Raw genomic sequence first — 12,883 nt, forward strand, 5'->3', positions numbered from 1 at the left:
CCTGTACATTAAGGGGAAGGATAAAGCAACGATCCTCTTGGATCAATTTAAATCTGTCTTTACCCCCCATGATCCACACGATACAACCACCCCACCGACATCACATAGGTGTGACCAATCTCTTACTAATATCAACATAAACATCTCAGGAGTTGAAAAGTTGCTGAAAAACGTCGAACCATCTAAGGCGTCAGGTCCAGATAACATCCCCAACACCGTACTAAAGGAGTGTGCTGAGAGTTTGGCCCCCTCATTATGCATAATTTTCCAAAAATCGGTCGACACCGGGATGCTCCCTAATGACTGGCTGAAGGCAAACATCGCACCTGTATTCAAAAAAGGCAACAAAAATAAAGCAGAGAACTACCGTCCAATGTCACTGACGTCTATAATATCCAAACTATTAGAACATATAATCTGTAAGAACATGATGAACCACTTTGAGAACAATGACATCCTAACTGACCTGAACCACGGGTTTCGCAAAGGATACTCATGTGAAAGCCAACTCCTAATAACTGTAAACGACCTGTTGAGACTCCAGAATGCCAACACTCAGGCAGACATCGGCATCCTCGACTTTTCCAAGGCATTTGATACTGTGCCCCACCAAAAACTCCTGCAGAAACTAGAAAATTACGGAATTCGTGGCTCTTTACACACATGGCTTTGTAATTTCCTCACAAAACGTACCATGAAAGTAGTCCTAGACGGCACGTCATCGGATGAATGTCCAGTCATATCAGGAGTACCACAGGGAACGGTGCTAGGACCCATACTATTTCTTTGTTTCATCAATGACCTACCTCTACGAGTAAAATCTCAGATTAGGTTATTCGCCGATGACTGTCTAATATACTGACCAATAAAATCTGCAAATGATCAAAAATTGCTACAAGAGGACTTGAACAGTGGGCTCATGATTGGGGAATGAAATTTAACGCAAACAAATGCTACATCCTCAGCACAGCTAAAAAGTACAATGAGACCTACAAGTTAAACAACACCGTCCTGAAACAAGTCGACGATAACCCATACCTTGGCATCACCTTCTCAAAGGACTTGAAATGGGGGAAACACATTAACAAAATAACCCAAAAGGCAAGCTGCACCCTCGCGTTTCTCCACCGAAGTCTTAGCCACGCCCCAACGTCATGCAAACAAAACGCCTACCTCGCACTTGTGAGATCACAATTGGAATACGGAGCAGTTGCCTGGGACCCCTACCTGAAAGAGGATATTCAAAAACTTGAGAGTCCAGAGACAAGGCGCCCGGTTCATAACTGGGAACTATAAGAGCAGAACCCCAGGATGCATGACAAAAATGTTAGAAGAAAGAAATCTCATCAGCCTCCAACAAAGAAGAAAAGAAACCCGTCTGTCATTACTGTCATTCATGTTCAATATAATAACAGATCAAATACCATCAATAAAGGAAGACTCCTTTTTCACGCCATGACCAAACAAAAGAAAAATCCGAGCACTCACTTTCGCCAACCACATAACCGAAAACCCCATTGACAGATACGCCACAAACAATTCGAACTGCTTCAAAATCCCACAGACAAGAACACAAAACTCCAGAAATTCTTTCTTCATTAGAACTATCTCGGAGTGGAATGGGCTGGATGAACTGGTCATCATGGCACCACACCTAAACGATTTCAAGGCCCGACTGACATGGGCCCGCGCCCAATGAGGACGCCGCTGAAATACAACCAGACCATTGGTTTCTTCAGCGCCAACCATACAGAATACAGAACAGAAAGGAGAAAAAAAGTTTAAAATTTTGAAAATGACAAATTCATTTTATCTTTAGCAGAAGTGCACATTACTTTACTACTGCATTTGTTATTTCAGGATATGAGCTTTCACTCTTTTCACTTAATATCTAACTTTGGATTCAGTCACATGAAAATGTGTCATCTCCAATTAATCAAACCACAAAAAATATGGTTTCTTCTATAATACATCATAATTTCAAAACGTTTGAAAGGCCAAAACTGTATTCCTTTTAGCAGAAGTGTTTATCATTTCACAACTGCATTAATTATTTTTACAACACGCATTTTCACTCTCACCACTTCAGCCATAAAAATATCTAAACCGTGTGATAATATCAAATTTAACAAGCCAAGAATGTGATTCAAAAATTAAACATTTTCTCTGAGTGGTCTGAGCCGATATAATTGAGAATTATGAAAGTTTTGAGTGGCAGGTCACCAGACAGTATGGAAATAAAATTAGATCAATTGTAAAAAAAAAACAATATAAAATACAGCCCCACAAGTATATGTGGATTTTCTATATACAATGAGATTACATATGTATGTCATAAATACATTATTATAAACTCATCAAAACTATAAACAATGTCATTAAATATCACGATTCAAAAATCTATGTTAGAAAGTGGTAGCATCTTATAATTTATGCGAGCAATAAACATTTAATGGTTATTACAAATCATTAGAACATGATGATTTCTTTAAAAGATGCCAAATAAAATGCCATATCCAATTACAATGAATTTCATTTTGTTTAAATTCCATGTATGACTTTGCTTAATTCAACATTGTATTATATATTTAAACAAGTAAAAAAGATAAAAAATACTTTTGGCCCATTTCCTTACAGAATGATATATTTCTTCCTTGGCAATGAGCAAAGAAACGCACAGTCTAACTGGCAATATATGTTACTTCTAAACTACTCTATTTTACCAATTAATGATTGGGCGACTGAGATGTTCATTATTTGAAGAAAAAAGGAAGGTAAACTACATGTTGATTTCAAATAAATACAACCAAATACTTGCTTATTTATATAATGACTACTTGGCCATGACATCATATATTCGAAAACAATGGATCATTTTATTTTTAATTCTTAACTTATTCAAGCTAAATTCTAGACCCCACTTGTCATATAGCCAATATTAATTTGGAATGAAAAGTGTGAATATACATTTTCTCTCTCTCTCTCTCTCTCTCTCTCTCTCTCTCTCTCTCTCTCTCTCTCTCTCTCTCTCTGATGTTTATTTAGTAATAATGGCTGGCTGAGAAATTTATCGTTTGAAAATTGATGGATCAAAAAAAATATTAGAAGATCAAATCTATATATGAGAATATATTTTTACAACGATAATGTAAATAACGGATTTGTGTAAAATTGTTGAGCTTGTTATTTCTTTCTCAGATAAAAGAGTATAATTTTTATATTAACAATAATTTCTTCTCTTAGCATTAAGTATTAACATTATACAAAAATATTTCAATATTAAATAAATGGAGTATCTATTCCTTTTGTGAATCGCTTATGTCATATTTGCACAACTGCCATAAAGTATAAAACAAATTCAAAATTACATTCCATTGAAACTCAACATATATGATATGATTATAAAGCACGAGATAATAAAATATGTACAAGAACATGATGATATTGTGACGTAATTTTGTGTGAATAAGATATCAAACTGTATAATGATAGGAGAAATGAATGGTAGATGCATTATTATTAAAGTGCAAGGTTGATGAGACGATTTCACTATATGTATAACATAACATAACATATGGTATAGGGCAAAATAGGATAAAATCGCTTGAATGCCCTTAATATTAATAGTAATGCCATAAATATATTGATTAAAGATTACAATAATGATATACTGGTAAAGATAATATTTCAACCTAAATGTACTCATGCAAATGTGGTGTACAAACATATATCTTTAACCGTGACATGCAAAGCACACACACCCACACACACACACACGCATATAGAAGATAACCATAATAATATAACAATGCATAATATATATTTTTTTTGTTTGTTTGTTGCTTTAGGTCTCTTCCAACACAATTGAGGTTATATGAGAGACCGCTGAAACAAAAAAACAAGCAATCTAACAAAAATAGTACAAATGTAAATCAAAATCATAACCTAAAGATATCATAAGCTAAATTATAAATAACCAAGAACAAACAGGCAGAAGATTTACAGAAAAAAAAAATATCCCCTGTCAAAAATACAATCACAAACCAAAGAAGCAGGATAGGCTAGTAAAGAGAAGAAGAAACGACATCACTATCGGATCGTACACCCATGCGAACATCATAGGTATATGATTCAAGGGTGATGCTCCCATCCAACCACCCGCGCATAATATATACATACAAGACTGAAAGCCCTGTCAACAGTAGTGCAAAAAAGTATTATTCGTCATACATAAATCTCCCATCATATAATTCCCTGTCTACTAACACCTTGAAATAATCTATAGATTTTGCATTCTTTTTTTCAAATTTCAAATTGTTCCATTTCTGGACAATACGAATACTGAACCAGTTTTGTCTTATGTTTGTTTTGCATCTAGAGACAAAAATCTTAAACTTGTCCCCTCTAGTAAAAGTAATATTAGAATATGAAAAAAAAATCAGAAAAGTCTATCCTATCCAGACCATGTACCAATCTATAAACCTGAATTAAATCCCCACGAAATCTTCTATATTTCAAACTTGGCAAGTCAAGAAATTCTAACCTTTCCTTATAAGATAAATACTGTATTGCATAAATCTTTTTGGTAGCTCTCCTCTGTACACTTTCAATACTAATAGATTTTCTTTTATATTATGGGCTCCAGATGTAATTTCCGTATTCTAGAATTGGTCGAACGAGCGATTTATACAAATATAAGATGTATGACAAAGCCTATCCAATCACAAGATAATTGTAAAACATATTCAAACAAAAAACATTAAATTGACACAAAATTTATAAAAGAAATAGAATAAACATTTTCAAAAAAAGTGAATTTTCTATTAATGTAAGGTAATGCCAACAAAAAAATACGAAATACCTGAATTTCAGTTTCTGTATATAATGATAACAAAAGCATTTTTGAACCTGTTTTTTAAAAACAAAATGTAACATATTTTCTCATCATGTGCATTCTAACTAAATACTAAAATATCAAATTATCAAATTACTAAGGCTGACTAAGAAATTTATAATTTGAATAACGATGAATATGAAATAAATTAAAACCATGTTTTATAAAAACTTAACGTATTTTTAATATTTTGTAATAAGTGCATCACTCTTACCTTTCTTTTAAGAAAAACTATTATTACTTTTGTATCATTGCTAATAAATAAAAAGTGTTTAGGCATCGCGAAATTAAAAGGGTATTAGAATATATCTATAGACGATCTGTGTAATGTTTAAACAGAGAGGTTTCTAGAAACAAAACACTTCTTTAAGTAGTAAGCATTTACATGTACAGAAAAAATATACTCAAGCTAATCAATATTAAATAAATGAATTATTCTGTTTTTAAAAAGCTACTGTTATATTTGCATAAATGATGTTAAAGTATTAAATGAGTTTGAAATTACATTCCAATAAAACCAGACATTGATATGACTTTAAAATATTAGACAATAAAACTTATAGGCAATGAATGATACATGAATAAGAGAATAAAATAAGGTAAAGTGAATGGTGGATGCAATGAAAGTACATTTATCAAAACTTTATACAAAATGAAAGCTATTTTATACAGTACGCGAGTCATTAACATTAAAATGGCCATTGAAAATTCTGAGACAGGAAAAAAAATTCTTTTAATTTTGATGAGATGACTTTTCTTTTAAAAAATTATCTTTCTATCCAACTACAAGGTAATTGTAATAGATATCCCCATATGACATGTTGTGAGTCGATGAAATATTGTGAACAAAAAATTAAGATTAAAGAAAAATGACACATTGCAACTTGAAAAAATATGACAAAAACAACTGAAAGTTACCATATCTGAAGTTAAAGATTGGGCATTTAAATCTTATTAACGGTGAAGTAAATTCTTTAAGTGCTTGAGTGTATAATATAGGCTTGAAAAAAATTGGAAAGGACGCGATGAAAGGAGCAATGGTGAAAAGAGTCACCATTGATGGTGAAAGAGGCATTGGTGATAAGAGTCACCATTGATGGTGAAAGAGGCAATGGTGATAAGAGTCACCATTGATGGTGAAAGAGGCAATGGTGATAAGAGTCACCATTGATGGTGAAAGAGGCAATGGTGATAAGAGTCACCATTGATGGTGAAAGAGGCAATGGTGATAAGAGTCACCATTGATGGTGAAAGAGGCAATGGTGATAAGAGTCACCATTGATAGTGAAAGAGGCAATGGTGATGAGAGTCACCATTGATGGTGAAAGAGGCAATGGTGATAAGAGTCACCATTGATGGCTTGACTTGCTTGACTTGCTTGCCTTGCTTGACTTGCTTGCCTTGCTTGCCTTGCAAGGTGGCAGGGACGATAAAGCCACTTTAAATGATCATGGTGTTCTAAGAGTAATTTTCAGGGTCAGATCGGCAGAGATTGCACCAGCAGAGCTCAAGATGAAGAAAGTATTGTTGATATAAAAGTGATGGCAGGGATGTAGAAGATGGAAGCAGCAGCAGTGATAATGATGGTGAAAATGGCAAGGCAGGTGACGTGATGATGGAAATCACTCCGGCAGGGCTATGGTGGTGAAGATGATGATGATGGGAGGTGATTCTGATGGCAGTGGTTGTGTTGGGAAGTGATAGCTTTGGAAGGGATGATGGGAAGTAATGGTAGAGTCATAGGGGTTGTGATAGAAGAGACCATGCTGTGAGGTTAGTGGTAATAAGTGAAAGCCATGGCTTGGCGAAAATGATAGAAGCAGGTTCAACAATAAAGATCCAGTAAATGGCACAGTTCCAAACCCAGGGTCAAGGTGACCCATCCAGAAAGAGTCAAACAAATCACATCCCTATCCCCGTCTTCAAGACAATTGTAAATCAACATTCTGCCCAAACACATTCGGGCTTCCTGTAGGCCTCCAGTCCGCCTACTGCACTTGGGTATGGACATGAAACACAAACAAATACACCCCCACCGGTAGAAGCACACTTATCTGTATTTCAAATCCATGCGAATGCCAACCACAATCATCTTGTCAACAAAGAACACGAATGTAACTCACCCGGCCCTAACCAGTTGGAATCAACTCGAACCCAAGTCCAGAACCACACCACCACCTTCACTTTATCACTGAATCTACCTCCAGCATCCTCATCCTCCCCACAACTTCCACCCACCACCACCTTCCTCGACAAACACAATCTCTTCATCACAATCACTACAACCCCACCAATACCACCATCATCACTTCCTCCACCATTACCTCCCTTCACAACCATTGCCATCATCATCACTTCCCATCATCATCCCTTCACCACCACAACCCTCCCATCATGATTTCCATCATCCCGTCACCCAACAATGCCACCTTCACCAACAATGTCACTATTGTTGCTCCACCATCTACATCCCCATCATCACCTCGCCACCAACAACTCCTCCAACATCTTGATCACTGCCATTACAATCCCCGGGGCCCTCCAATATAACCCATCCCATTACTCCGCTGAATACCACAATCATCCTCCATGACCTCACCATCCCTGCTGGCCACCGCCCCTACCGCCCACATATGGCCAATCTCGATTCCTGGAGCTTGATGACGTCAAATATCTGTAACAAAAAGTAACAGATTATAAAATGCAGGAAAAAAATCAGTTCTTCACATCTAGTTCAACTTTTGTTGATTCTTGTCTAATCCTGGTGCTTTCTATCTTTCAAGATTTTCAAGGTTTGTTTCAACTAAGTCGTTTGTAGTCTTAGTATATACAAACTATTTTGCGAGAGAACTTGTCTTAGGTTATACATACTATTTTGTGAGAGGCCAAGTCTTAGTACATACATATTTTGTGAGAGACCTAGTCTCAGTATATAGATAACATTTTATAAAAGGCCTGTTCTTAGTATAATATACATAATTTTTTGTGAGAGGCCTAGTCTTAGTATTATATACATACTATTTTGTGAGAGGCCTATTCAACACCTACAATATGACATTGATTGATATCATTCATGGTGCACAAAAAAGATGATCAAAACACATATTGCACGCTATTATTTGCAATTACTGCCTCGATGAAAATACTTACCTCCTTTCGTAGTAGTAGTAGTAGTAGTAGTAGTAGTAGTAGTAGTAGTAGTAGTAGTAGTAGTAGTAGTAGTAGTAGTAGTAGTAGTCGTACTAGTAGCAGTCATACTAGTAGTAGTCGTACTAGTAGTAGTAGTAGTAGTAGTAGTAGTAGTAGTAGTAGTAGTAGTAGTAGTAGTAGTAGTAGTAGTAGTAGTAGTTGTAGTGATGATGATGTGGTAGCAGTGGTTGTATTTGTAGTGAAGATGATGTGTTGGTGCATGTAGCAGTAGTTATAGTGATGATGAGGTGGAGTTTACTGCAGTTGTAGTTGTAGTAGTAGTAGTGGTATGATGATGATGTGCTTGTGATTGTAGTTGTATTGGAAGTAGTGATAATGATGTGGAGGCGGTGGTTGTAGTAATAGCAGTGGTAGTGGTGTTGATGGTGGTGGCTGTAGCAGTAGTGATGATGATGTGGTGGTGGTGGTTGTAGAGAGGATGATGAGTGGCAGTGGTGATTGTAGTCGTAGTGGTAGAAGTGTTGATGTGGCGGTGATGGTTGTAGTCGTACTGGTATTGATGATGTGATAGTTGTGGTTTTAGTGATGATGATGTGGTGGTTGTGGTAGTAGTGGTAGTGATGATAATGTGGTGGTAGTAGTGGTTGTAGTTCTGGTGATATGCAGTGGTAGTGGTGTGGTGATGATATGGTGGTGGTTGTACTGGTGGTATTAGTAATGATGATCTGGTGGTTGTGGTTGTTGTAAAAGTTGTAGGATAATGATCTGGTGGAGATAATTGTAGTAACGACGGTAGTGATGATGACGTGGTGGTGGTGGTGGTGGTTGTAATCAAAGTTTTATTAATGATAATGTGGTGGTGGTGGTTGTTGCAGCGGTGGTAATGATGTATAATGATGGTTTTAGTAGTAATTGTGGTGATGATGTCATGGTGGTTGTAGTGGTAGTGGCAGTAGTGTTGATGTGGTGATGATAGCTGGTATTGATGATGATGATGTTGTGGTGGCGTTTGCAGTAGCAGTGATGAGTGGTGGTGATGATTGTAGTAGTAGTAGTGATGATGATGATGATGATGTGGTGGTTTTGGTAGTGGTAGTAGTATCAGTTGTTGCAGAAGTAGTAGTAGAAGTAGAAAAATTAGTAGTAGTAGTAGTAGTAGTAGTAATGGTGGTGGTGCTTGTAGTAGTGGTAGTATGTTCGTTTTTAAAAGTTTTACGGCGCTTGCCACACATTTAGATAATATCAGCGCCAGTAAAAAGGAAGAAAGTGGGATAGTAAAAATTTCTAGAATTACAATCAAAGTGCCCAAGAAAAAGGAAGACAGAGGGGATTAGTTCAAATAGGGAACAGATGTAGATGTAGGGCACACTATCAATGTACTTAGCTTTAGATCACCTAAATGTCTCATCCTGACACAAGCACAGGTCCCCACTAAGAGGAACACAGAGAGAGAGAGGGAGAGAGAGAGAGAGAGAGAGAGAGAGAGAGAGAGAGAGAGAGAGAGAGAGAGAAAGAGAGAGAGAGAGAGAGAGAGAGAAAGAGAGAGAGAGAGAGAGAGAAAAATAGATAGATAGAGAGAGAGAGAGAGAGAGAGAGAAAGAGAGAGAGAGAGAGGAAGAGGGTGAGGGAGGAAGAGAGTGAGGGAGGGAGAGAGAGAGAGAGAAAGACCAACAGAAATTCCTACCTCGAGGAGAAGGCTCCAGTCCTATGAAGAATACACAATCCAATCTGGTCCATCCTTGAGAAAATAATAAAAAACGTTATTCTTGTTTATGTTGTGATCGAAGAAGTTATGCTTTGAAAGAAATGTAGTCTCACGACTAACGTTCAGATCATCTTTACATTCATCCCGATAGCTCAACTGGTTAACTACTAAAACAATGTGACAAGTTCTGTTCCCCAGTTGAGCCTCAAAAACTAACTTCTAAATGAAGACATAGCACAAGGCTATTAATCGTGCAGTACAGATAGATCGACACTTATGAGAGTTTATACTTTAATCAACATCAACCCAAACTCCTCATTATTTCATTATATAACATTAGTAAAAAAAGAATTCTACTACTATAACTATAAGTAATTTTACTTTGTAGTTGTTAGCTAAATGACGAGAAAATATTTTACAGTAAGGATAGAGACAGTTTCTTTAAATGGTGGGCCAGTTTTATTAATTTTATCACTTGTGAACTCTTTAAAACCATGTTTGTGGCAGGATACATTGATCTTTATCACTGTTTCAGTTTCAGTTGGGTGGGGAAGTGTGGCTCAGTGGTACAGTTTTTGTTTTGTACCCCAAAGGTCCCGAGTTCGAATACCGGCTGCGCTCTATTTTTAGAAACTTGTCAGTCAGAAGCCCTGCACACAGCTTGTATTAAACTCAAAATTAGTAATCATTATTGCTGTAACCTTTGAGTTTTGATTGATATTCAATACCTTGAGCAATTGAAATATATTTTAGTCTATGCGTTTTCTTTGAACTTGAAGTTGAAGCACTCTTGTCAGTGCTTTCCAAACAATGGATTCAATGAGTTTCATATCACAGGACTTTTGTTTTTTTCACTATTTAATTATTGATCACCAATATTTTACAGTTTACAGCTGTTTGTGTCCTCGTATTTAAATCTTTTTCATTTATCATTCCTTATCTATTTAATTTGTTGAAGTTTAGCAAGAATAATTATTGAATTATCAAAACGTCTTTTCCATACAACGCCTTCACAAGTTAACTAAGCCAACAGAAAATGAGATAGAGAGAGACAGAGAGATACAGAAGGTTTGAGAGAGAGAGAAAGAGAGAGAGAGAGAGAGAGAGAGAGAGAGAGAGAGAGAGAGAGAGAAAGAGAGAGGAGAGAGAAAGAGAGAAGAGAGAGAGAGAGAAAGAGAGAGAGAGAGAGAGAGAGAGAGAGAGAGAGAGATAGAGAGAGAACTAAATGGAATACCTACCTCAAGATTGGATCTCCATTACGAATACAATCTTTTGAAGAATACACGATGCAATCCTGTATCTTCATGCTGTCCTTTTGTGAATTAAAAATAAAAAAGATGTATTTCTTGTTTATGTTTTGAATTTGTAAACAGATAAATGAGCAAAGACTTATGTTTTGAAAGATATGCAGTCTTGCACCTAATGATAATAGTAACTAATAATTTTTTGACTTTGCCAATTTAAAAAAAAAATCAAACTCTTGAAAATGAAATATCAGGAGAAAAATTGTCACTTCTGTAAATACCTAATGTTGGTTAATACTGAAGGCTATCTAAGGTGGAATACTGGAATCTATGATTTCAGTTTGTAAAACTCTTTGTTTGTGGATTCCAAACAATGGATCAGAAAATGTTGAGATGGGAGTCATAAATTAGATTTGTCCATTCTACAATTCCCGTATATATATAAATAATGCCCTTCCACCACGACATCATAAGATACCGTCGCCTTGGCATTCCATGAAGGAATATAGATAATCCATCAAACAGGATGTCTGACGTCAACAGGAATCACCCATGTTGTCCATGTGAGCTAATTGGGGTTAATAATCTTGCACAAGGAAAAAAATCGACAGTTCCTGAAGCGGGTCAGAGTGCAATGCCTTAACCACTCGGCCACTTTTCTTTGAACTTGAAGTTGAAGCACTCTTGTCAGTGCTTTCCAAACAATGGATTCAATGAGTTTCATATCACCGGACTTTTGTTTTTTTCACTATTTAATTATTGATCACCAATATTTTACAGTTTACAGCTGTTTGTGTCCTCGTATTTAAATCTTTTTCATTTATCATTCCTTATCTATTTAATTAGTTGAAGTTTAGCAAGAATAATTATCGAATTATCAAAACGTCTTTTCCATACAATGCCTTCACCAGTTAACTAAGCCAACAGAGAGACAGACAGAAAAAGAGATAGAGAGAGACAGAGAGATATAGAAGGTTTGAGAGAGAGAGAAAGAGAGAGAGGGGAGAGAGAGAGAGAGAGAGAGAGAGAGAGAGAGAGAGAGAAAGAGAGAGAGAAAAAGAGAGAGAGAGGGAGAGAAAGAGAGAGAGAGAGAGAGAGAGAAAGAGAGAGAGAGAGAGAGAGAGAGAGAGAGAGAGAGAGAGAGAGAGAGAGAGAGAGAACTAAATGGAATACCTACCTCAAGATTGGATCTCCATTACGAATACAATCTTTTGAAGAATACACGATGCAATCCTGTATCTTCATACTGTCCTTTAGTGAATTAAAAATAAAAAAGATGTATTTCTTGTTTATGTTTTGAATTTGTAAACAGATATATGAGCAAAGAACTTATGTTTATGCCTGAAGCAGTGCAATGCCTTTTGAAAGATATGCACCTAATGATAATAGTAACTAATATCTTTTTGACCTTGCCAATTTTTTAAAAAAATCCAACTCTTGAAAATAAAATATCAGGACACAAATTGTCACTTCTGTAAATACCAAATGTTGGTTAATGCTGATGGCAATCTAAGGTGGAACATTGGAATCTATGATTTCAGTTTGTAAAACTCTTTGTTTGTGGATTCCAAACAATGGATCAGAAAACGGTGAGATCGGAGTCATAAATTAGATTTGTCCATTCTACAATCCCCGTATATATATTATATATATAAATAATGCCCTTCCACCACGACATCATAAGATACCGTCGCCTAGGCATTCCATGAAGGAATTAAGATAAATCACCAAACAGGATGTTTGATGTCAACAGTAATCACCCATGTTGTCCATGTGAGCTAATTGGGGTTAATAATCTTGTTCAAGGAAAAAAAATCGAAAGTGCCTGAAGCGGGTCACAGTGCAATGCCTTAACCACTCGGCCACTCCCCCCCCCCCCCATATGTATTT

At 36.2% G+C, this 12,883-nt stretch overlaps 1 long non-coding RNA gene across 1 annotated transcript in view; it reads right to left on the reverse strand.

Annotated features, from left to right (window-relative positions):
* The window catches only part of LOC144965550 (uncharacterized), a 12,544-nt gene extending 307 nt beyond the window's left edge, over positions 1-12,237 (reverse strand). The window contains exons 1-4 of the long non-coding RNA XR_013644057.1: positions 12,171-12,237; positions 10,988-11,061; positions 9,729-9,782; positions 1-7,568 (exon numbers count right to left, since the gene is read on the reverse strand). The exon at positions 1-7,568 is cut by the window's left edge and continues 307 nt beyond it. This is a non-coding gene — a long non-coding RNA (uncharacterized LOC144965550). The remainder of the gene's footprint in view (positions 7,569-9,728; positions 9,783-10,987; positions 11,062-12,170) is intronic.
* Positions 12,238-12,883: the final 646 nt, after the last annotated feature.

Source organism: Berghia stephanieae, chromosome 2, assembly GCF_034508935.2.
Source record: "Berghia stephanieae isolate SIO BIC M18660-M18661 chromosome 2, UCSD_Bste_1.3, whole genome shotgun sequence".
In the NCBI taxonomy this organism is placed as follows: Eukaryota; Metazoa; Mollusca; class Gastropoda; order Nudibranchia; family Aeolidiidae; genus Berghia; species Berghia stephanieae.